This window comes from Maniola jurtina, chromosome 17 (genome assembly GCF_905333055.1).
Source record: "Maniola jurtina chromosome 17, ilManJurt1.1, whole genome shotgun sequence".
Taxonomy (NCBI): Eukaryota; Metazoa; Arthropoda; class Insecta; order Lepidoptera; family Nymphalidae; genus Maniola; species Maniola jurtina.
In genome coordinates this window covers 4098157-4123774 of record NC_060045.1, presented here as the reverse complement: position 1 = coordinate 4123774, position 25618 = coordinate 4098157, and the positions used below count along the sequence as shown (strand labels likewise).

At 35.1% G+C, this 25618-nt stretch overlaps 1 long non-coding RNA gene across 1 annotated transcript; it reads left to right on the top strand.

Moving 5' to 3' along the window:
- The first annotated feature begins 275 nt into the window (after positions 1-275).
- Positions 276-23168, top strand: LOC123873877. The gene is made up of 4 exons (XR_006797784.1): positions 276-441; positions 589-591; positions 10788-10792; positions 23132-23168. It is a non-coding gene; the product is annotated as an uncharacterized LOC123873877 (long non-coding RNA).
- Positions 23169-25618: the final 2450 nt, after the last annotated feature.

The following is a 25618-nucleotide window of genomic DNA, read 5'->3' as shown; positions in this document are numbered from 1 at the left end:
CTCAATGGTACAGGCCCATATTTGGAAAACGGTGGCAAAATCAGCTCAATTATATCGTCTGTATTCAGAGCCGCGAGCGTAATGTCACTTCGGGTAGTAATTATGGTGTTGCGTTAAATATTATCCGTGGGCGTTGCAGCTCTTGAAGGGCGGTAATCAGCGGGTGTGGAAGATACAGTCACTAAGAAATATAGGTTTATTATAGCCACCAGTGTTAGCTAATGCTATTAGTTATTTATGTTCTAAGGCCTAGTTCTATTTTTATACTTACTTTCAGTATAGTTCATACAAAATTACTTCTCATTTCAACTCTGTAGGTCAACTGTCATGTGAAAATTACGGTTCACCTTTAGAATAAGAACTAAAATCGTACTTTTGACATGATATTTGACACATAAATTTAAAATTGACGCGTGAGAACTCATTTTTTACGCACTATAGGTATATCTATTATGTCACTACAATACTAAAACTAGCTAACCCAACCCCCGGCTTCGTTAGAGTGAAAATCTTTCCTAGTGAGGTTCTAAAAAACCTGAATGCAACTCGTTTCTAGACGCAGCTATTTTAGCTGTTCGTTGATATAAGTCAGTCAGTCAGTTTCTGTTTTTATATCACTTTATAATTTTAAAAAAATCTTGCTTTAAAACATTAAAAAAAAGGCATTGGCTGTGTTGAGATTAATAAATATCATTCCATTCAATTATATTGTATTATTATACCAATACTAGCGACCCGCCCCAGCTTCGCACGGGTGGACATTTATTTTTTCTATTTTCCGGGATAAAATATAGCCTATACGGATTCGGAAGAATCCCTCTAAGTAATGGCAAAAGAAATTTTGAAATCGGTCCAGTAGTTTTTGAGCCTATTCAATACAAACATACAAAAATACAAAGGTTTCCTCTTTATAATATTAGTACCTATAGATTGATAAATTAAACAATGTTATTTGTATTTTGACTGTACTTACGATATTTTCTTTAAAGATATTTAAACACGAACAACATAATATGTATTTAAAACAATGTCAAAATTAGCAAAGTTAAATCGTTTGTACCTACTTCAGCCTCAAGCGAAATGTAATATCAGGTTAGTAGTACCTAATTACCTACCTGTAAATGCCAAGATGTTAATTGCTTGTGTAGAATTGACTTGAAAACTAGTCAGTAGCCACCAGAGTACAAGAAAGAAAGATTTTTCCTTTTAAGGGCCGATTTTTCTATTGTCAAATTACTTTTATCTAAGGAATAAATTTGACAGATTTCCTATACAAACTGTCAAAACCTCAAATTAATTCCTCAAATCAAAGTTATTTGACGATATAAAAACTGGCCAAGTGGGAGTCAGACTCGCGCACCGAAGGTTCCGCAAGGGTTTCGTAAAGAAATATTTTTCACTGAAGTGAAGTGATAACTATATCCAGTTTCCAAATAAGCTCTGTTGAGAAGAAATTCCACAAAGTCACATAAATTTTAATGTATGACCAAAATTGGAAAGCTTCAATACATATTTATTATGAAATCTGTATATTGTATAACAAGTTTAAACAAATTTACAACCACACACCCCCGGCAAGTGAAGTTTACAGTAACTAGAAAAGAGCTGATAACTTTCAAACGGCTAAACCGATTTTTTTGGATTATAGCTAAGAACACTCTCGATGAAGCCACCTTTCGAACAAAAAAACTATATTAAAATCGGTTCATTCGTTTAGGCGCTACGATGCCACAGACAGATAAACAGATGCACACGTCAAACTTATCACACCCCTCTTTTTGGGTCGGGGGTTAAAAAGAAAAGCTGACTGACTGATTTATCAACGCACAGCTCAAACTATCAGGCTGAAATTTGGCATGCAGATAGCTATTATGACGTAGACATCCGCTAAGAAAGGGTTTCTGAAAATTCTATCCTTAAGAGGGCTCTCTCCGTCACTCGTTTCCACTCGTTTCATACAATCGTAGTTCCAATTTCATTTGAATATTAAGCAACCAAAGTCCATGAAATTTTGCACATATATTCTAGAAACTAATATCTATGTCTGTGGTTTTCCAGATTTCTGTTAAAATATTCGGTTTCAAAGTTACGCGGTCTTAAAATTTTCATACAAATCTATGAGCCCCTGTAATTTTAAAACTACATATTTTTAGAAAAATCTAAAACACCACAGACACAGATATTAGTTTCTAGAATATGTCTGCAAAATTTCATGGACTTTGGTTGCTTAACATTCAAATGAAATTGGAACTACGTTTGTATGAAACGAGTGGAAACGAGTGACGGAGAGAGCCCTGTTAAAAGGGTAAAACAGGGGTTTGAAATTTGTATAGTCCATGCAGATATAGTGGTATAACATAATCTAGTCGGATAAAAAGTTGGCAATCGCCATTTCAGGATTGAGACAATCATTGCAAACCACAGCTAGCATATTATTTCGCCCAGGTGCTCCTTGTAATGATAACTTATTGAGAACTTACGTGCGAGAATTCTAGGTAAATCCCTTATTAAAGCTATAAGTACCTTCATTCTTTCTTCAGCGTATTTACAAGAAATTTTAAATGATTCATTCCTTAAACCTGGGTGCGCACAGTGGAGTAGCGAAAAAGTACGTACCTACTAGTAAAAGTAGTACCTACTTACTAGTTTTCGTAACTATTAAGTAGGTAGGTATTTCTGATTTATTGACGCAGATATAACACTTAGATAATAATATGAAGACTATCCAACTAACTTTTTGGTTATTACCAACAATCTCAAAGTGTAAGTAGGTATACCAACAAATAACACTCGAAGAATTGTTGTGGATAAATTGTATATAGTCTTTTTTATATAATATACTACAAAAAAAGTCGTTCTCGCATGCATAAGAGTCTATTATCTTGTCATACGTTGCAGATCTTATATATATTATATCTTATAGATCTATAATAATACATCGAGTAGGTAGGTAATATTACAAGGATTCACTCATGTTCGTCGAACGTTTGTTAAGAAAGTACATACTAATCATTTTTTTAAATAACTAAAGGTAATCATAGTTTTGCAAATACAAGTGGAAACTATTAAGAAAGGAATAACAGAAATATTGGATTTTTAAACACCTCTGTGGACTGTAATGATAGACATAGGCCTTATTACGATCGACTTAATAGGTAATTATGTCTAGAAATAATCCTGTTTAAATAGCAAGGTGTTTGTATGTACACGGGAAGCGTAATTTAAAATTATCTATTAGCCACGGGAAAAAAAGTTACAGAATTTTAGGGTTCCGTACCTCAAAAGGAAAAAGGGAAGCCTTATAGGATCACTTTGTTGTCTGTCTGTCTGTCTGTCCGTCCGTCCGTCCGTCGTGTCTGTCAAGAAAACCTATAGGGTACTTCCCGTTGACGTAGAATCATGAAATTTGGCAGGTAGGTAGGTCTTATAGCACAAGTAAAGGAATAAATCTGAACACCGTGAATTTGTGGTTACATCATAAAAAAAAATTAAAATGTGTTTCAATTTTCAAAGTAAGATAACTTTACCAAGTGGGGTATCATATGAAAGGGCTTTACCTATACATCCTAAAACAGTTTTTATTTATTTTTATGTATGATAGTTTTTGATTTATCGTGCAAAATGTTGGAAAAAAATACCCGAGTACGAACTCTCGGTGCGCGAGTCCGACTCGCACTTGGCCGGTTTTTTAAAATAATAGATACCTAATAGCACATAGCGAGCAAACGAGCAAGCGGGTCGGATTTTCATATTTGCAGCACCCATGCAGTGCTGCATGGGTGCTGCAGAGGAACCGCCAATGCGATGTTTTTGAGGAATTTGTTTCCCCTTGAATAGCTCCCTTTAGTATTATGGGAATACAGATAGATAGATAGAACACTTTATTGCACACAATAACACATGTAAAGGAACACAACACAGAAAGAAGAAAGCAGAAAAAACAATTGTGTGCAAGGGTGGCCTTATTGCTTGGAGCAATCTCTACCAGGCAACCTTTACAGGAGGTAGAAGCCGGTGCTTTCAATTCTTATTCAATATGTTCTATTTACGCCCACTCATAGTACGTTCATGTATCTTTTAACACGTAGGCGTGCGTGGGAGTTATTCAGCTGTACCTAGCTATAGCTACGTAGGTACTAGGTACAATAAATATCAGTATAAATTATGTTTACTGAATCCAACAACCATCTTGATTAAAATGTTTATACGATTGTCGGACGTGGGCGGAAGTTGACTGATTAATTCGAATTACCTTAGTGTGGTAGGTACCTTACTTAACAGGGCTCTCTCCGTCACTCGCTTCATACAATCGTAGTTCCAATTTCATTTGAATATTAAGCAACCAAAGTCCACGAAATTTTGCAGACATATTCTAGAAACTAATATCTGTGTCTGTGGTGTTTTAGATTTTTCTAAAAATATATAGTTTTAAAATTACAGGGGCTCAAAGATTTGTATGCAAATTTTTAAGACCGCGTAACTTTGAAACCGAATATTTTAACAGAAATTTGGAAAACCACAGACATAGATATTAGTTTCTAGAATATGTCTGCAAAATTTCATGGACTTTGGTTGCTTAATATTCAAATGAAATTGGAACTACGTTTGTATGAAGCGAGTGACGGAGAGATCCCTCTTAACTACCTAATCATCTTACTCTATATAGGTGTGATATTTATTATTTAGATAGGCATTAGGTAGATAATACCCGCGTCTTAGTCTGTATGGACTTGGGCTTTTAAAAATTCAGTAGGAACTCTTTGATTTTATCCATACTAATATTATAAATGCGAAAGTGTGTCTGTCTGTCTGTCTGTCTGCTACCTTTTCACGGCCCAACAGTTTAACCGATTCTGGGGACGGAAATAGGCTACTTCTTATCCCGGAAAATCAAAGAGTTTCCACGGGATTCCTAAATACCCATCCGCTCAACCGATTTGTATGAAAGGCACCGAGGTAGCTTGCGTCCATGTTATTGACATAGACAACTTGTATCCCGGAAAACCAAACAGTTCCCACAGGATCTTCAAAAACCTACATCCACGCGGATGAAGTCGCGGTCATTCTCTAGTTTTTTATAAATAAATGATCTCCAATCCCAATTTCAGCCAAATCGGAAATCTTTCACATTTGTCTACAATATTAGTAGGCTTAGGATATAAGGATTAGGACTACATCATAATAATTGTCTTATGATTAAAAAAAATGTGTGCTCAAGCTTTGTGACCATTCCAGTGTTAAAAAAGTAGGTTAGTTACATACGAATAAGTAGATTGTTTTCTACATAGGTACTTGAATTGAGTGTGAAATATTGAAATAGCCTGTCTTCAATTAACCATTTATAAAAACAAAAAAACACCCGAAGCCCTTTCTGTACCACACCGCGTCTAATTGCATTAAGCGCGTTATTTTTTAAACTGCAAAATGTACATGATCTTCGCATTACTGCCTCTTGATAGATGAAGCGTGTAAGCAAAATTTATATCCCGCTCATTTAAATGCCAAATAACAGACCTCATCCTCGGTTACTTTATTCGATTGCTTGACTGCAAGAGATCGGTATTAATCTGATGATACGTTAAAGAAGAAACAGTCGGCTTTGCATTCAGTAACCCACAAGGTAGTGTAATCAACTGCTGAATTTTTTGCCGGCTCTTATCATTAGAATTATTCTTTCTGAAAGACTCTATCTTGACATAGATACGTCTACCTAAGTGGCATAAGTTGACCATCATGAAACAAATAGTAGGTATGTATTTCAGATATAATTTTCTGGTGGGAGGCTTCGGCCGTGGCTAGTTACCATCCTACCGACAAAGCCGTGCCGCCAAGGGATTTAGCGTTCCGGTACGACGCCATGTAGAAACCAAAGGGACATGGGTTTAATAAAAACTGCCATACGCCTTTCAGGTTAGCCCGTTTCCATCTTAGACTGCATCATCACTTACCATCAGGTGAGATTACAGTCAAGGGCTAACTTGTATGAGAATAAAAAATAAAAAAGTTACCTACCTACCTGAAATTGACGGTAAAGGTAATTACTGTTGAACAGCTTTACACATTTGACCTCCTTTAATAGATTAGGTAGGTACCTACCTAAATGCATTGCATACCTACGTAGATACTCCAGGAAAGTTGCATGTAGAAAGGCTGTGGAGGAGGAAAGACCTATTATTATAGTAAACCTTGAAGCTTTAGTTTAAAAGTTTACGTAATTACCTACTTATAAAGTTTGTAAAATTCAACAATTGATAATCGAAATGTGCTAATATAAATTAACTAAATTGACTCAGTCAGGAATAGAACTTCCTTGCAAGTCCACAGAACACAGTAGGACTTATAACGTAGGTACTGCTAAGCCAGAAAGCTTTCAAAAAGTCGAGAAAAGGTTACGCATCGATCTTTACGACTCCCACTTAATTTAACCACACCAATTAAGGGTGACTCAATAAATTGAACAAAAATAAAACACGCCACATTTAGTCTCTCAAAAGCGTCGCAAAAAAAAGATGTCGTCCGATAACCGAACCGAGGCGTACCAAAAAAGTAAGCAGTATCATTAAGCACACAAAATATGTTTTCCATTTACACAGACGCTACGAGGCGGTTATAATATTGTATACGCGGAGTGTTTACTCAGTAAGAAGTGCTTCGGATCCGTAACACCTGCCGCGTTTTCCCACGATTGCATTCGGCTTGTCTTCGGCTAAGCTCGGGGGCACTCGGCTTCGCGCGTCTCTCGCATACAAATTACTCACAATATTAAAGTATTATGTTACTAGCAATCTGCCGCGACTTTGTTCGCATTGGCTGACAACTTGGCCCTGAAGGCAAAGTTGGCTAAAACAAACGCGAGATCATTTTTAGTAGCAATTTAGATTTTCTGTAAGGTAAAGTTGCTGACTAATTTTGAAAGTAGGTGTTATGTCACTTGCAATCGACCGCGATTTCTTTGACATTGGTTTGTAACTTGGCCCTCAATGCGTTTGCTATCAAAATATATTATGAATTTTCTTTCTAGCAAAGTTGCGTACCAATAACTATTGATAGTTTATTTGGAACTTACTCTACGGAAAAGCTGGATCAATCATTACTACAATCTCAATTGTTATCATTAGCTGAATATTACTGAATGGAATTTTTCTTCAGGTTAATATGCATTTTTTAACAGCGAGGGAGTCGGTAAATGCGATCGTCACACTGAAGCTCTCATTTTACTGTAATCGAGCCCCTGGTTACTTATTTTGTATCATCTTGTCCTCCAATTAGAATATTTAGTCCTCAAAATACAGATTCTATTCTATTCTGAGATTGGAAACTTAAAAAAATGAATAAGCAACTTTTACGCTCCTCTAAGACTGCATTATCATATTTTATCACCCACTTACCTACTATTTGATTATACTTCAGTCAAGCGCATACCTATATTATGAAAAGGGTAAGTATGAAAAAATATATTATGCAAAAAGTATACGTACATAACGTACTTACACGTTATGTAATAGGTACCTAAGTACTTAGTATATTGTTCAAGAAAGTCTAGGGTTTATTTAAGAATTATACTTAATTTCATAAATCATCCTAGTTCTACTTAGAAGCTAACTTGGACAAACAAACTCTAACATTGCCTTTTTACGATATTAGTATTGATAAAATGTCTTCTATCGCTTGTCACGAATCACTGTCAATCGCATATAGGCACGACTCTTTAAATGCTTTTCAAAGTAGATACATACGTGCTTCGGCATATCGATGATTAATATCGTAATCCCTTTTGGTTATTGATTTATTGGGATAATATACGTCGATCTTAAATTAATATCTAATAGGAATCTAACTAATCGATTAGATATCACTTACTACGGTGAAGGAAAACATCGCGAGGAAGCCTATATGAATGAGAGTTCTTCATAATGTTTTCAAAGATGTATGAAGTCTGTTAATCCGCTTAATTGGCCTGTGCAGCGTGGTGGGACATTCTGAGAGGAGACCCATGCTCTGGCGAGCACGTCGGCGATAAGAGATGACGGAAAAACGAAGTAATTTTGCAGATTTTTTGGCATCAGGTAAGTAACTTGAATCTACGAAGTTGGTGCTTTGTCGATCTTTGTGGTACGGAGTGAGACGAAACGGGGCTATTATGCTGCCGCGACGTTTGTTCGTCAAGTAACTTTTCACTTCCCGCGCTGTAGGGAATTAGGTACAGTACCTACCTATTCGCAAACATTCAGCTCTTTTTTAGCTAACACAACTGATAACTGCTACTGGCTTTGTAATTATGTATTCAAATTCAACTTCAAATTATTTTTATTCAAGTAAACTTTTACAAGTGCTTTCGAATCGTCAAAATAATCTACCACTGGTTCGGAATGCTGTTCCTACCGAGAAGAACCAACAAGAAACTCGGCTATAACTGCTAAGTGCAGATACCTACTTAGGTACTATTGCTAAACCACTTTATGTTAAGTTTTGGTTTGAAATATAATTTCAGATTAGACAAAATATTTTATAGATATAATATAAATAGTTATACATTTAATAAGCGTGGATAAATATCTCTTTGCGGTTGTATTTTAATGTTAAAAAAGTACAATAAATAAGAACTAATTTCCATAATAGAAGACCACAACTCGCTTGTTGTACGATCGATGAACAATAAGGCCTAGTGCATACTGGCGCAAGATTGATGGAAATGAAAATTTAAGAGAGAGCTTTTCAAAAGCTGAATTTAAATTTAACTTTAAATCTGTCTCTAGCACGTAATGATAATAATCATTAATTATATATTATTATACAAAACATGTTCAATTGGAGAGGTTTACCGCCGTAGTTTGATTGTTACAGTGATCACAATCAAACTAAGTAGGTACGGCGGTAAATCGTAATCATCTCTGATTGGCCGTCACTCTAACATTGGCTGAAATGCATTGTTCCAGCTAGAATATTATAATTTCAGTCAATCACAATTAATCACAACTAAACAAAACAACTGAGATTCGTCTCTTACGTAGACATAAATAAAACTAGCGCTCCAAAATCGATGGTCTCATACGCGCGACGACCTGTCAAACATAACATGGTCAATGTTGTTTTGGTTCCGTGTAAACTCACAGTTTGGAAAGTAACTACATTTATTTTAGTGTAGAAATTGTAATTTTTCTGGTAAATATACGAGCATGCATAACCATTTTGTTGGTTGGCGGCTTGGCGCTTGTTTGTTATAGGGACTGGTAGTTTGTGTACGCCCTTATCGTCGCGTTGGATCTATCGGTACCCGTTATATCAAAAAGAGCAAAACGCGTATTTACGCATAGCGTGGCAAAAATAGTAAAAGAGTTGGTAGAAATAAAACATAATTGGCCGCAACTGGTAGAGCTGGTCGGTTGTTTACAATATTGTAGGCCAAATAAGCTGTGAATAAATTGTATATATGGCAAGTACCGTTGTATGTACCGGTGGCGATATTGTCTTGGGACAAGACATGATACTACTTGTTATTAAAGCAACCTTGAATTTATTCTTGTTTGTTTTTATCCATACTTAACTTATTTATAGATTTTATTTGAAGCCTGTATGAAGCCTGTATTATTAAAACAACTTAGGTAAATTATACGCACGCTAAGTTGCTTTTCAAGTTTTAGCTTGTGATGCTTGTATGATAAAATAATTAAGTTAGATATGCATAAGTATATGGAGTTGGGGTAATTAGGTAAGCTAGTACTAGACGCCTAAAACGAATTGAGAGATTGAATTACCTTTCAAAGTCTATCTAGCAATTAAATACATAGGTATATCTAATAATTACTTGGTTAAGTATCAATAGTTACCCAACCTATTTCCTACTAAAATTATATGATTAGGAAAATTATAATTATTTACCTAGCAGCTAGTTGTGTGATAGGGACGGTGTCAGTGACTTCGTCCACGTGGATTTAGGTTTTAAAAAATCCCGCGCGAGCTCTATTTTCCGAGATAAAAAGTAGGCGATTCTAGATCACCGGGAAGTACCCTATAGGTTTTCTTGACAGACACGACGGACGGACGGGCCGACAGACAGACAACAAAGTGATCCATCCTATAAGGGTTCCGTTTTTCCTTTTGAGGTTCGGAACCCTAATCACGTCGATCCGTTGCTCCATTGCGGTGTGATTAAAGGACAAACAAGCACACTTTCGCTTTTAATTAGCTAAAACTTTAATGCTCATTTTCTTATGGCTACCCATACCTACTAGATAAGATAGATAAAATCTACATTCTTGATATCATCATTACCATCGCGTGCAATCTTCGAAACGAAGTTTGACGATCATCATCCGAAAGCCGCCTCTTTCAACTTCGGGTAACTAAGCCCTGTGGGGGTGGACGATATTATAAGGGGGTGGCCCCTCAGAATATTGTCCAAAATTCTTGATATAGGTTGGTATATTTTGGTTTGCATAAAACACACCAAAAAAAAAAAACACTAGACACTAGTAGGTAGGTATACCTACCAACTAACTATACTTACCTACCGCTAGTAGGTACCTATAGATACCTACTAGCGGTAGGTAAGTATAGTTAGTTAGCTACTTAGGCTTTCTTTTTAACCCCCGACCCAAAAAGAGGGGTGTTATAAGTTTGACGTGTGTATCTGTGTATCTGTCTGTGGCATCGTAGCTCCTAAACTAATGAACCGATTTTAATTTAGTTTTTTTTTTTTGATTGAAAGGTGGCTTGATCGAGAGTGTTCTTAGCTATAATCGAAGAAAATCGGTTCAGCCGTTTGAAAGTTATCAGCTCTTTTCTAGTTATTGTAACTTTTACTTGTCGGGGGTGCTATAGGTAAATTTTTAGTTAACACTTGTTGTCGAACATTTCGGAAGAGATTGTTGACAAAACGGTTACACGCAGCTTCATCTTTTAAAATACGACAATTTAATTGGCGACTTTTACATTCAATAAATATTATTGACAAGTACAAAAACAATAAAACAAATGTCAGATTACTCGAAAACAGTTCCGGTCAATAAGTCTTATTACACGATTGCGAAGGCTTTTTATTTTAAAATTAAAACAAGTTCAGCGCTAATTAAAAATCAATATGGCCGCAGCATAGACTTAACGAAAACTTAGACAAGACGCGCGAAAATTAAATTACTTATTAACATCGTAAAAATAAAAAAGAGAAACAAATTAAAGAAGTTTTACATTATGACCAGTATGACAATAATTAAATGACTATCGCTTATCACCAGGTGAGATTACAGTCAAGGGCTGTAATCTCACCTGTATCTGAATAACAAACCGGTACATTTTTTATTTATTTTAAAACAGATATACATTTTAGGTATACTTATATAACAATGATTAGTAAGTACAATGGCCAGTCTCATAATTATAAGTGCATACACTAAACTTAAAATGCACTAAATCCTTAACAGAGCTCTCTCCGTCACTTACTCCATACAATCGTAGTTCCCATTTCATTTGAATATTAAGCAACCAAAGTCCATGAAATTTTGCAGACATAGTCTAGAAACTAATATCTGTGTCTGTGGTGTTTTAGATTTTTCTAAAAATATGTAGTTTTAAAATTACAGGGGCTCAAAGATTTGTATTTTTCTTTAAAAAAAGGCCCAACTTTGTGCTCGTTTTTCTAGACAACGAAGCAATTTAATGAAATTTGGAAAAACCACAGACCTAGAAAATTTAATGAATATTATGTAGTAAAAAAATTATCGTTATATATTTTATATTGTTATAATTATGTGGGAACTACGAAAACCAGAAATTACATCCAGAAATCTTGAAAATTTCGTGCTGTCTCGATTTGTGCAAGCGGGGGACGACACGTGAAACTGACAGAAACGGACAGTCTAAACACACGGGCCACATTTAGACTGCACCCGACTCCAAACTTGTCGATAGGTCTAACTAAATACATTTCAACTTGCGTTAGACGTATGCGTTACCTACTCAGACGTTGCCTGTAGATAAAAATATGTCTCATGTTTGCTGGCAATAGCGTATGCATCAAACCCTGCAAGTTGCAACTCTCTTGCAACCTATTCCTCACGCAATACGCACAGCTTTAATATTATAATTTTTGACAATGTATACTATATGTAATGCCATATCACAGGTCACTCTCTGATTTATTGCTAACAATTTACTTCCAAATGCAAAGAAATCTAAGTGTGTTGAATTCACACTGCCCAATACCAGGACCTTAAATGACATAAATTCATTGATAAATAATCATATGTTGAAAATAAAGGAGAACCCCGTGTTTCTCAGTATAATGTTAGATGCAAAGCTTCTATGGAACACCCACATATCAACACTTGATGGTAAACTCAGCTCTGCTGCTTACACTGTTAGAAAAATTCGACAGGTACTGACGTGGAAACTGCAAAAATTGTATATTTTGACTATTTTCACTGTATTATGTCTTACAGACTCTTGCTATGAGATAAAGCGGTAGATATTGAGAAAAAAATGTATTACAGAAAAGGACAGGACGTGCAATTTATAATTTAAAACCGCGCGCTGCCATACATTAAAAATATAAGGAAATAAGTACCTTATCTATTATCTTATAGTAGCTTCTAAACATATTTACAACTAGCTAATGCCCGCAGCTTCGCTCGCGTGGATTTAGGTTTTTAAAAATCCCGATCCTTTCATTTCCCAGAACAAAAGTTGCCTCTCCGTAATAGCCCGTCCCCGGGATGCAACTTGTTTCTGTATCACGTAAGAACATTTAAACGGATGATCCTTTTCAAATCCCGAGGGATCACCAGGATTTAGGAATGCAATTTCTTACAGCATCAGGGTTGAGGTCAACGACAAAGTATTTACTTGGTATAGATACCTTCAATATCAATTAATAATCGACACTTTTTAAATCCCATTAGCTTTAGTAGTCAGGTCCCCTGCAACGTCAGGATTGAGGAGTTGGAATCCAAATTTTTTATTGAACAATGTCGCAAACTTTCTTTATCGATTAAAAAAACTACCCAAAATTACGCAGTTAGGTTACCTGCCAAATTTCATGGTTTTGAGTCAACGGGAAGTACCCTAGAGGTTTTCTTGACACACACGACAGACAGAGAGATAGACAACAAAGTGATCCTATAAGAGTTCCGTTTTTCATTTTGAGGTACGAAACCCTAGAAAACGTAGGAACGGCATTCCGAACCAGTGGTAAATTTTTCTGACCATCCAAAAACACTTTGAAGTTTACCTAAAAGTTTACAGGAATAAAAATTTATCATTGTATTCCATTCCATTTCATTCTATTCCATTCTGTTCAAAGATAAATAGATAATAAAAATATTTGTCACCGAAACAATAATTTACGATACATCGACCAATATCAATTTTACTGATGACAATCTGACTATTACCAAAGTGAACGACTACTATAATATCTATTATATACGACTAACATAATATGTATTATAAATTGTGTGCCGTTTGCATTCTCACTAGGTTCTCATTAAGTTTGTTTTATTTGGTTAAACTTTCTGGCATTTATATTGTTATGACGTTTAATTGGCAAACAGTCTGTTTATTGGCTGAAACTCAAAAATTCAGCCAATCACAACAAAGAAAATATTGTAATAATGATTGATGCAGCTTTCTGTAATTGAAAACAAAATATTTGACATTAACTTGAATGTGACAGTGTTTTCCGAATAGGGTTGCCAGAGGCCCCGTATTTTACTGGTTACCCCGTATGTCAGGATAGAGAAACCGGTAATTATGAAAATAAAATACGGGGCAAATAAAACTAAATATTTTTAGGGTTCCGTAACTCAAAAGCAAAAAGAACTCTTATAGGATCACTTCGTTGTCTATCAGTCTGTCTGTCTTTCCGTCTGTCCGTCTGTCCATCTGTCCTTCTATCCGTCTGTCATGTGTTCATGAACAAATATTAGTATTTTCAATTTTCAAAGTAAGATAACTACATATATCAAGTGGGTTATCATATGAAAGGGCTTTACCTGTTCATTCTAAAACAGATTTTTATTTATTTTTATGCATATTTTTTTTAATGCATAACAGTTTTTGATTTCTCGTGTAAAATGTCGAAAAAAATACCCGAATCGGAACCCTCGGTGCGTGAGTCTGACTCGCACTTGGCTGGCGAAACCGAACACTGACGTTATGTCCAGTAGAAAGAATATTTTCCTTTTGCGGCAATGCGTAGCCGAAACCCACTCGATATTGATCATGGTCGTAGCCAAGGCGGCGGGGCTTGGTTTGAGGATGTTAGCCTTTTTTTATACAAGTTAGCCCATGACTTTAATCTTTTCTAGTGGTAAGTGATGATGCAGTCTAATTTCTTGGCCGTTAGGGCCATACTAACCATATAACTAGCCATGACCGAAGCCTCCCACCAGACCAGAAATTTTGAAATGGCGACTGCGCCTGGGAAGCCGTCAAAAACCTAAGCCTAAAATAATACTTACACTATTTCTTGCATTTGCTTACCAATTTTTTTTTGGAAATATATCAAACATTTCGCGCTCACTTCACTCGCGCTTTGAATTTGTATTACTTGGTGTAAGCCCCGCAATTTCGTTTGCATGAATTTAGAGTTTTAAAAATTCCGTGGGGGATTTTCCGGGCTAAAAAGTTTATGTCTGGGATGCAAGTTACCTCTGAATAGTAAGTACCAAAATTTTGGTAAAGAAGATGGGCCGTGAAAGGGTAACAAATAGATAGGCAAATAGATATACTGTCGTATTTGTAATATTAGTATGGATAGGGAGCTTTAAAAATAAAATCTTGCTATGGCTAAACTCGTTTCCCTTTCACTTTAATTCTTTCTGTAATTGAACCAAAAACACTTACGCTCACTGCGCTCGCGCTTTTTTATTGTTGTATTTTATCTCACTGTCAAATTGAAAGGCGATATTCCACTAACCAGGTAATTAGCCCATAAAGTTGAGCGAATGTTTTTTTCCTCATGACAGGATTCAGTTCCGGCCCTGATAAAACCTCTCCCGAAATCGATTCCTGGCTACGGCCATAGTATTGATACTGTGAAGGTGGAATTACAAGTTAAATGTAAATTTAAGTTAAAATGCAAAGATTGTATGCATGAAATGTATAACATTTTGCTTTACAAAACTAGAGTTTTTAAAAGCTATTTAAATAAATAAATCTTTTATTTAAAATCACATTGCAAACACAGTTCACCAATCAAGACACGGCAACATACAGAGAAAAAATACAAAACTTACAAATAAACTGAAATATCTAAATAGGCTTTCCATGCATTTCAGAGAGAACCACCGCCTATTTCTTCAAATACTTCAAATTTTTAAATTACTTCAAATCTAAACCCCGTATTTTTGATGGTGGTAGCCTGTAAATCAAAAAGAGGCAGGTGGCAACCCTACTTGCCACATGACATTACAGAATGAAAAATTGTTTTCATTACTCGGTAAGCCTACTGCCATAGTTTCACAGAAAGTGTGACGGTAGTTGTGACCTCTGATTGGTCGACTCTCTTTCACTATTTGCTAAAATTGATGATTGCAACAACAATTTTTTCTTTTTTGTAATCAAAAACAGAACACGGACGTCATACAGGTTGACTAATTGCAATCATTTCTGACCGGCTAACATTGTTCCGCTAGTGGCTCAAACTCACTGTCGCAGCAAGAACATGGTAAATTCAGCCAATCACAGCAATTAGAATTGGTTATCACAAATGCACCGATCTAGGAACCGAGAATACACGAACCAGGGCAGATAGAGATGAGAACAATAATATCATACGTAGGAAATCGACGGGGGATCGTTGACAATGATCCTCTTAACTTAACAAGATAAAGTTGAAAAGTAAAACCCGACTGCGATCGTCTTAATAAACGCTGAAATATTATAGTGAAATTGTTTTTCTGTCGCTTGGTATTTTTAAATTTGTAGTACATTTATATTTATGAACTCAGAATTTTCTCCTCTTTCATTTGACACCCCACTAGATACAATAGCAAAAAAAATATTTGCAGACCTCACTTTTTTTCATGCAACATTCGCAAACTTAGTCACCCGGACCTTTACGACGAATCGATTGACACCTCATTCATCAAAATCGGCCCAGTAGTTTAGGCACTACGTTGGAACACACAGAATCTGAATACAAACATACACACACACATACATACATAAATAGATTGCTAAAATTATAACCCTTCCTTTTGGCTTTGCCGCAGTCGGGTAAAAATACATTTTTTTTCTCTCACGTCTGACTTTACAAAGATAAGCCAATTTGAAGTTTGTAGTTATTTGTAACAAGTTAGTTAAACTATACAAGTATGGACCCCGTCTGTGCCGGCGCTCGCCGACATACGCACGGCACCCCCTTAGAGCGCCTTCCAGTCAGTTTTAACAAAAAAAAAAAACACTCCAAAAAGGCAGAGCACGCCCGCCAGCTAACACCAACACAGACGAAGTCCGTAAAAACACATACACTTTTACACTAAAATTGTTTCCATATTTGAAAATCGTACCGTATTGGCGCCCATTTCGAATTTCGAATCAACTTATCTCATTACGTCTATGGCCCGCAAAAACTATACTCGACCGTGTCACGGCACACAGTTCCCGCTGCGCGCACCTGCCCGAGTCTCCCACGGTACACATCGCGTTTGCAACTTTTTGCCCTTTTTCCACCGCCTGCATTTTAAGTAACCACTTTCCTTACAATTTTAAAATTTTGCTTATTACACCTCGTCGTTCATTTTGTGGCGCGCTTTTTGACAGATGCGTTTTGTTTATGCTTCGATGCGTATTTTCCACATTAAAATTTTAATTTATTTTTTGTCTGGTTTTGGACGTTTTGGTTATAATTCAGTCTAGTTTTAATATGATATTGGCAAGGTTCAACGGTTAATTACTTAGGTAAGTAGATAAGTTTAATGCTTCCATTTTTGATGCGCCATCGAAAAATCGTCTGTGTTCACATTAATTTTAATTGCTGATTTTGTAATAATAGCTGTTCATCATTCTGAATTGCTGATTGAAAGAGCTTAGACAATTTGTTTTCAAGCCATACCTAGGCTTGAAAACAATTGTCTAAGCTCTTTCTGGATAAAAATCTTTCATTACGAACAATTTGTTGTAACACCTCATAAAACGAGGAATTTTCAAAGTTTATAATCTGATCAAAACGCTTTTCCTAAGCATGTGGCGCGAAAATTACTTTTTATAATTATTAATTATAAAAAGGTTCCAATACTTGTATTAATAATAATAAGTTATAATTTTCTACATTGCAACACCTCATAAAAAAGGAAAATTGACTTTCAAATTTTATACCTAATCTGATCAAAATGCTTTTCCTAAGCGTTCCAACTTATGGCGCGAAAATAACTGTCTAAGCTCTTTTTGGATAAAAAGCTTTCAATAAGAATAATTTCCTCTAAGTAATACCTCACAAAAAGAGGTAATTGACTTTCAAAGTTTATAATCTAACCCAAACGCTTTTCCTAAGCGTATGGTGCGAAAATGACTGTCTAAGCTCTTTCTGGATAAAAAGCTTTCAATACGAATAAATTTCTACATTATACCAAACACCTCATACAAACGGAAAATTGTTTTCAAAGTTTTTAATCTGATCAAAACGCTTTCCCTAAGAGTACCTACTTATGGCTCTAAAATACGAACAATTTTCTACATTGCAAGTTGCAACACCTCATAAAAACAGAAAATTGACTTTCAAAGCTTATAATCTGATCAAAACGCTTTGCCTAAGCGTATGGTGCGAAAATACCTGTCTAAGCTCTTTCTGGATAAAAAGCTTTCAATACGAATACTTAATTTTCTACATTGCATCAGCTTATAAAAACGAAAAATTGACTTTCAAAGTTTATAATCTCATCAAAACGCTTTTCCTAAGAGTATGGCTCGAAAACACAAATAATTTTCTACATTGCAACACCTCATAAAAACGGAAAATTGACTTTCAAAATTTATAATCTGATCAAAACGCTTTTCCTAAGCGTGTGACGTGAAAATAACTGTCTTAGCTCTTTCTGGATAAAAAGCTTCCAATACGAATAATTTTCTACATTGTAACACTTCATAAAAACGGAAAATTGGCTTTCAAAGTTTATAACCTGATCAAATCGCTTTTCCTAAGCTTGTGGCGCGAAAATACGAATAATTTTCTACATTGTAAGACCTCATAAAAACGGAAAATTGATTTCAAAGTTTATAACCTGATCAAAAGGCTTTTCCTAAGCGTGTGGTGCGAAAATACGAATAATTTTCTACATTGCAACACCTCATAAAAACAGAAAATTGACTTTCAAAGCTTATAATCTGATTAAAATGCTTTTCCTAAGCGTATGTTGCGAAAATATCTAACTGTCTAAGCTCTTTCTGGATAAAAAGCTTCCAATACGAATAATTTTCTACATTGTAACACCTCATAAAAACGGAAAATTGACTTTTAAAGTTTATAATCTTATCAAATCGCTTTTCCTAAGCGTGTGGCGCGAAAATCCATCACGCCTAGGTCGGCCTCCCGCCGTGATTGGCGCCCGCATGACCAATAGGAACGCATCGATGCGCACGCCTACCAGACTATTTTCCGATTTGAATAGATTGAATACATTCCAAATTCAAAAGTTTTTTGTTCTTTTATTAAACTATTTATTGTCTGTGAGTGCTTGTGGCATGTTTTGAACGTGTAAGGTCATTTATTGTAGACGTAACCTCAATGAAAATATACAGAAACAACCATGTTAGCAACCGCTGTTAGCAACATATTATTGCGTATTAATTTTAAATTGTAGGTGCCTAAGAAGTACTAAGTAGGTAAATACCTACTTACAAAAGCTTCAATAGTTGTTTGCTGAAATTTTTCATATTTCAGACTTCATTAGATAAGTATATTTTATTTTAATTTTTTTGGAACCATCTAATTACTGAGTTCTAATAAAATATAAAAATATTCCTTTAGATAGGAAAACCATAATTAAGTGTTATTAAAATATCTACTTACTTGTAGTAAATATAGGTATCTTAATCTATTGTAATTAAGTTATTGATTTACTTATCTAATCTTACTGTTTCAGATTTTGGAGACAATCTGATGCAACAAATGGTGATCAGTTTGCTACTAGATACCTATTATCCACTCGTAAGAACCTATCTAAGGGTAGATTCATCACAGGTACCTACTTAGGTACGATGTATCACGACAGCTATCACCTCACGATATTATCATTGTCGTGTCCCGTGAAGTGGAGCTTGTTTATTTTGATAGGTAGGGTTATTATCACGATTTTCAGGTCATGTTGATTATAGAGAAAGTTAGATTGAATCACTAGGAAAATAATACTTAGGATGATCATAAAGTTCTTCTTAGTAAGTAGGTAATTAAGTAGCATAGTATAATACAAAATTATAAAAATCCACCATGCATAGGTAGTAATCTAAAATGAGTAGGTATGTACTTAACTATACCTAGGTACCTACATAGGTATGTGGAGAGGAAAATTGCAAAAAAGAGTGCGCCATTTTGAGACATTGACTGAAGTTATTCACAAGTGAGGGATATTAGAGGCTAGCAATTTAATTTGTAAATGGAATCAGAGTGAAGTTTTTAAAACATTAAGACTCCGACCACGTATTGAATTCTCATCGGCTTTGGACCACTTCTTACTGGCCAATAAAAATGTTTCAATAAAAAATATCTCGATCTAAAAGAAAGGAAGCCGCAATCTTTCACTGCCCATTGATCTTGCCATGAAATATATTATAAAATATTGGACGATAATCAACTTGTCGGACGTCATTAATATCTGTAACCACGATATAAAAGATAATAATAATATAATGTTTCATGGGTAGGAGGTGAGTAGGTATAATGAACAAAAAGTAGGGATAAATTTCTATCTTTTGTAATCAGTAGGTATGTACTTAAGTAGGTGTGACACAAAGACTTTATTATTCCTTAGTTACAAATAAATAAAGAATAATAATGTCACAAATAAAGACTAACGTAACGTGTAACGTAACGTAGGTAATTTTAGTAAGTATGAAAAATAAATAAAAAGAGATGTTAAAAATGGTACCTATAAGACGGTACCTACCTACCTACCTAAATAGGTACTTAAGCAGGGTGTTATCATTATATTAAATTATTCATACACTATTATAATATATTGACCATTCACCCTCTGGGCGGAATTTCAGTCTTTTTCTTGGTACCGATGGTTAATTCCCATCTATTTTCTTAAGGGGGGGAGGGGGGGGGGGGGGGGGGGTCTTATCTCCAAAACTACTACGAAATTTTGAAAAAATCTGAAAATAGATCTTCACTTAAAGATTACAGGGAAATCTATAAGAAGTCTGAGATCTGAGAACCCTTCGTCGCGTCGAGGACTAAACCAGGGTAAGTCAACTGGTAGAAAATAGAAATCCAGACGCTATTTTTGATGACTGATTTTAATTTCCAAAAATATTAATAAGTAAATAGATTAAAATTATTTATTACGATTTTCGATCCACATTTATACTACTATCGCCATCTAGTTGAAAACCATGGAACGAAAAAAAAATTTCTGTCTCCGTCTGGTGGCGCTGGTGTCTAAGCTGGTATCGCATTTTCATCATGTCAATCAATATTGGTGAAATTAAATGAAATAAAAGAAAATATTATGAATTGAACTATTTAATATTTCAAATTGTATTATGTAGCTATCACAAATTAGTGATTTTCTCATACTAAAATATTATGTACATATTTGTTTTTACCAAGCTATGCAAGATACTGAGGAAATCATTAGAAAGAAAATCAATAGAAATGTATAAAACTTATTCCGATCAAGAAACATGAACATTAAGTCTCATCCATTTCATAATGCATATTTAGTAAACTCGTAAATGTTTGCAAAATTCACATTAAACGCTATTCAATACGCATTGTTATGAAACATGAACCGCACAATAGGCTGAAGCTTTTTAAACACCCGCTGAAATGTATACAGCGCCCTCTTTTGTTGCGGCGTCGAAGGAAACTGCCACGAGCCAAACATCACTCTATCTCATTCTTTCTAATGTTAAACTGTATATTTCTCTCTTTCTATACATTGTCGTGTGTCTCTCTCTCTTATCGATCGGATCATTGATCTTTGAAATTCGTTGGCAAGTCGAGTGGCGCGCGCAGTCGTCGGTCAGTAATTTCCGTCTCACTCGCGCACGCTACGGTTACGTTCTCTCGTGTTTCTTTTATTGCCGTTTTATTATTTCTTGTAGATGATCACGCGATTGTAAGCTGTCGCTTGGCGCGCACACGTCATGTCTTCTGTCCTTGTTTGACGTGTGAGCGATGGGATGTTGCGTCTCGCTCTGGCCGGCGCACGTCGGACTCGCTGCCGTGCGTCGATGTTTTGGGAAGTGCACCCGCCCGCCGTTCCCACGGTTCACCTTCTGAGTTCTGACTTCCTTACGAAAAAAACAAACAAGAGCACTCTGTTGAAGAAAATCGACGTCTGCCGGTCGCGTTGAATGATTAATACAATTATGAACGCGCACGCCGGCTACCATCTCGTCTTGACGTTAATAATAGTTCTTTATAAAGGACACGTGGTTGGTCAATGTCAGTTATTCGAAGGTTTAAGGAAGGCTTTGATAGGCATTATAATAAGCGTATTGAGGAACAGAAATTATGTTTTGAATCCGAAGATGTTTTTGATAGCTGCAATGTAGAGTTCCGTACCTACTTGATAGAGATCATAGAGGCTTTCTCTCTCCTTTCCCGAATTTAGTACTTAGTCCTATCTGAAGGTTTAAGTTTTAGTGGTCCAACTTTACTGTTTGAAATTTGAATTGAGTCTATTTGTCTTTTCAAATTCAAATTCAAATTCAATGATTTATTCAATAAAATGTAGGTACAATATGTTGGAATAATGTCTGATGAGCCTTATACATTTTACCACTATAACTGGTGTTTGAATATTATCTTAAATTCAATTAAATTAAATACAAATAAAGTCAAGACTAAAATATTAAGTAAAGAAAGACATACATAGACTTTACACAAGCAAAGTATAAAATAATAGTTAAATAAAGATCAAAAAATGTCAACATTATAAAAACCATAAAAAACATATCAATTGTTATTAACAACTCAAAATATGCTTGTCTGTTAGGTAGTGCTTAATGTCAGAATATATTTTGTTTTTTACACATATTTTAAAAATAATTAGACAAACAAAATAAAAATAAAAACTAGAGATATCGAAAAATCATAGGTGCTATTATTTATAAGGATTCAAGTATTCCTTAATCGAATAGAAGCATTTCTCTAATAGCCACTTATTTAAAAATGATTTTAATGTAGTTAATGGCATAACTTTGACGTGGGAAGGAAGCTGATTAAATATGCTTATTGCCATGCAATACGAATTATTTTGGAATAAGCATAATTTTATATCAGGGTATATCAATCTGTCTTTGTGTCTCGTTGCTTTTCCAAGTGCATCTCCATGTCTGGTGAAGAGATCAGGGTTATTTTTTACAAATATGCACATTTCTTTTATATACATACAAGGTAGAGGGAGTATATTAAGGGATTTAAAAAGAGGTTTGCAACTATCCAAATAGTGAGCTCCGCATATTGCCCGTATACATTTTTTTTGTACTTTGAATGCTCTGTCTATGTCAACTGAGTTACCCCAAATTATCAGACCGTAATTAAGTACAGATGATACGTAACCGTGATACGCACTCAAAACAGCGTCTCTAGTGGCTATCTTCCTTAATTTTTTTAAAGCGAACACAAACTTATTGATTCTACTACATACAATGTCAATGTGATTTTTCCAGTTGCAGTGTTTATCAAGTTCAATCCCTAGAAATTTGGTTGATTCCACTTCACATATGACACTGTTATTGTAATGAATATGATTTGTTTAATTTTCTCTCAGTAGGATCAAAGTAAAATCTTAAATTAATTTATCTTTTGTCTGCAATCCAGATTCTAGCTAAGCAATAGGTAGGTATTACAATACCTATTAAGTTTATCTTAAACATCGAATCAGAGACTACTTAGCTACCAAACAGACAGATATTTTTATTCATCCTTAGCACTTATGGATATAATATGTAGGGTTGTATTTAGTATAATTTTAAAAATGTGATATTTATGTGGTTATATTAATCTACTTAGCTCTATGGTAGGCAATAGCTACATAGATGCACAGCCTTAATTTGGAACTCATTATAAAGGATGCTTAGATTAAGAATGTCCCAGTAAGTAGGTAGTAGGTACCTACTTACTTGAATTTTGAAACTTTCGGTGCTTCCGACTGTGAAATGTTAAGTCTGTGACATTTTGCAGTTAAGTATTCAATTTAAGAAATGAATGACATTTACAAAAATTACGAGTAAGTAAAAAACGTTTATTATCAGTAAAAACAGATTTCAAAAATTGAAGTAATTTTCCGGGATAAAAAATTATCTCCCGCAGTAAGTAGGTAGGTAAGCATTTTAGAATCTCTGTGATGCAATCTATTTGTGTATTTCGTTGAAATTAATTTGACGGATAATCCGTGAAAAGGTAACAGACAGACACACTTTCGTATTTATAATAGTACTTATTACTTAGATAAAGTTTCTTATTTCGTACCTCTATTATAATATGGATCTTTGCAAGATACCTAAGTGTTGATTGCAATGAAAATGACGACATCATAAGTAGGTATAGGTACAAAACACAAGCGTGTTCTTTGAAACTTTAATTTATTAATGTAAACTAAATACCTACTGATAAAAAGCAAATATTGGCACGACACGTGTACGAAGACCGTGGGAACTGCGCTCCCTAAGGATATCTTTAGTGAGGGATATTGTTTCTTGAGCACATGCCAGTGGAGCGCTAGTTTAACAAGGATATACCCCGTTGAATTTAAATAGTAGCTATGAATAGATTTTCTTATTTTGTGCTATAATTTTACTATTGTTTACCAGCTATACTGTGAACGTACGTTTTATATCATAGCTGTGTCCTACCTTTAGTAGGTATTTAATTGTAATTAATATTATTCTGCAATAAAAACAATATTCCAGTAGTTTTCCAGTACGCGCAGCAGGCAGAACGGTACGTGGAACCCTGAAAACTTTTCCTATTCATTTCTAAGTGGATTTAACTATTACCTACCTACTTCAAAATGTTTTTCTGAAACAAAGAAGTGGTTTTCAGAGCCAGTTGGATTGGTTTACATACGGTTACCGTTAAGCTTTGACCACCAATAGAAAGCAAAACCAACAATTACTTAATAATGGAATTTATTTTGAACCTATTTTAGTCATGATTCAAATAAACTTTTCAAACTAAGCGTAACCCAGAGTTTGAGGAAGATTCTATAATAAAATCAAATAGGTGGCTAGGCGACATCCTAACCCTGTATTATTGAGGTTTAATTTTATATTAGGTAGGTGTTACATATTATTGTTACTTATGGATTTCCACTCAGCGCTGATGGCTGACGGCCCTAGGCCCTTTCACGCGGTGGCTTTATCATATACTGCATAGAAAATAATAATAATTCTTATCCACGCAATTCTTTCCTCGTTCCCGCTCCATTGAATACACGTCCCGCATGAAGATTCGCCATCTGTCTCTCGTTGAATCACGACGCGCCGATTTGGGCCGTCGAGTTCGGTTGACACGTCTATTGACCTAACTGTTCTAATTTAATTAAATAGGACACGATAAAAACAATGTAGAAGACAAAGACAAAACATAATGAAGCATATCACTTTAGAGTTTCATTTAGGGATCAAATGGAATAGCTTTAGGTACACCAGACACTAAGACAGGTACTGGAATTAGTCAGGAAAGAAAGAGAACTCACATGTCCACCATTGTGCGAAGAAAGCTCGCCTTCCTTGGACACTTACAGAAAGTAGCCCAATTCTCATCACACCTATTCATCACTACATTCAATTACCATCCAAGACAGCTAGTCTCCCCTTTCATCAAAGGTTGCCTGGTGGAAATTGCTTTAAGCAATAGAGCTGCCTTTGTAAACAATTATTTTTAGTTTATGGTTAGTTGTTTTATCTTGGTTTTTTTTCTTGTTCTGTGTGAAATAAAGTATTCCATCTATCTATCTCATTTTCAATTGTCACGGGGTAATAATAACGTAACCTAAATACAGTTTTACTCTTAGAATAAACACCGTTTTACTGATGTAATAAGTAAATGCGTAATGTCTAAAGGTTCGTTTGTAAGAGAGTTCATGGTTTTTTTAAACAACTTCTTTTTACTCATGCTATGTTACGGACTAATACCTAATTACGTAATGCAGTTTTACTGTATGACGTAGGCAAGTAAATACCTACCTACTATTAGCAATAAGTTCACACGTCTGTCGCGATGTAAGAGAAAAGGGTCGTTATATAAATTGTAAAATTGGATAAACGGGGACAGACTGACGGACGGCAGGAAAAAGAGCGCAATCAATCAATCATTCATTATTTTAAGACATAATAAAAACAGCTACTCACTTTAAAGTACTTACAGAGCCTCGAATTACAGCTCATATCTCTCAGCAATACGGTCGAAAATCCTTTGTGCTCGCTCTAATGCGATTTGAACAGAAAA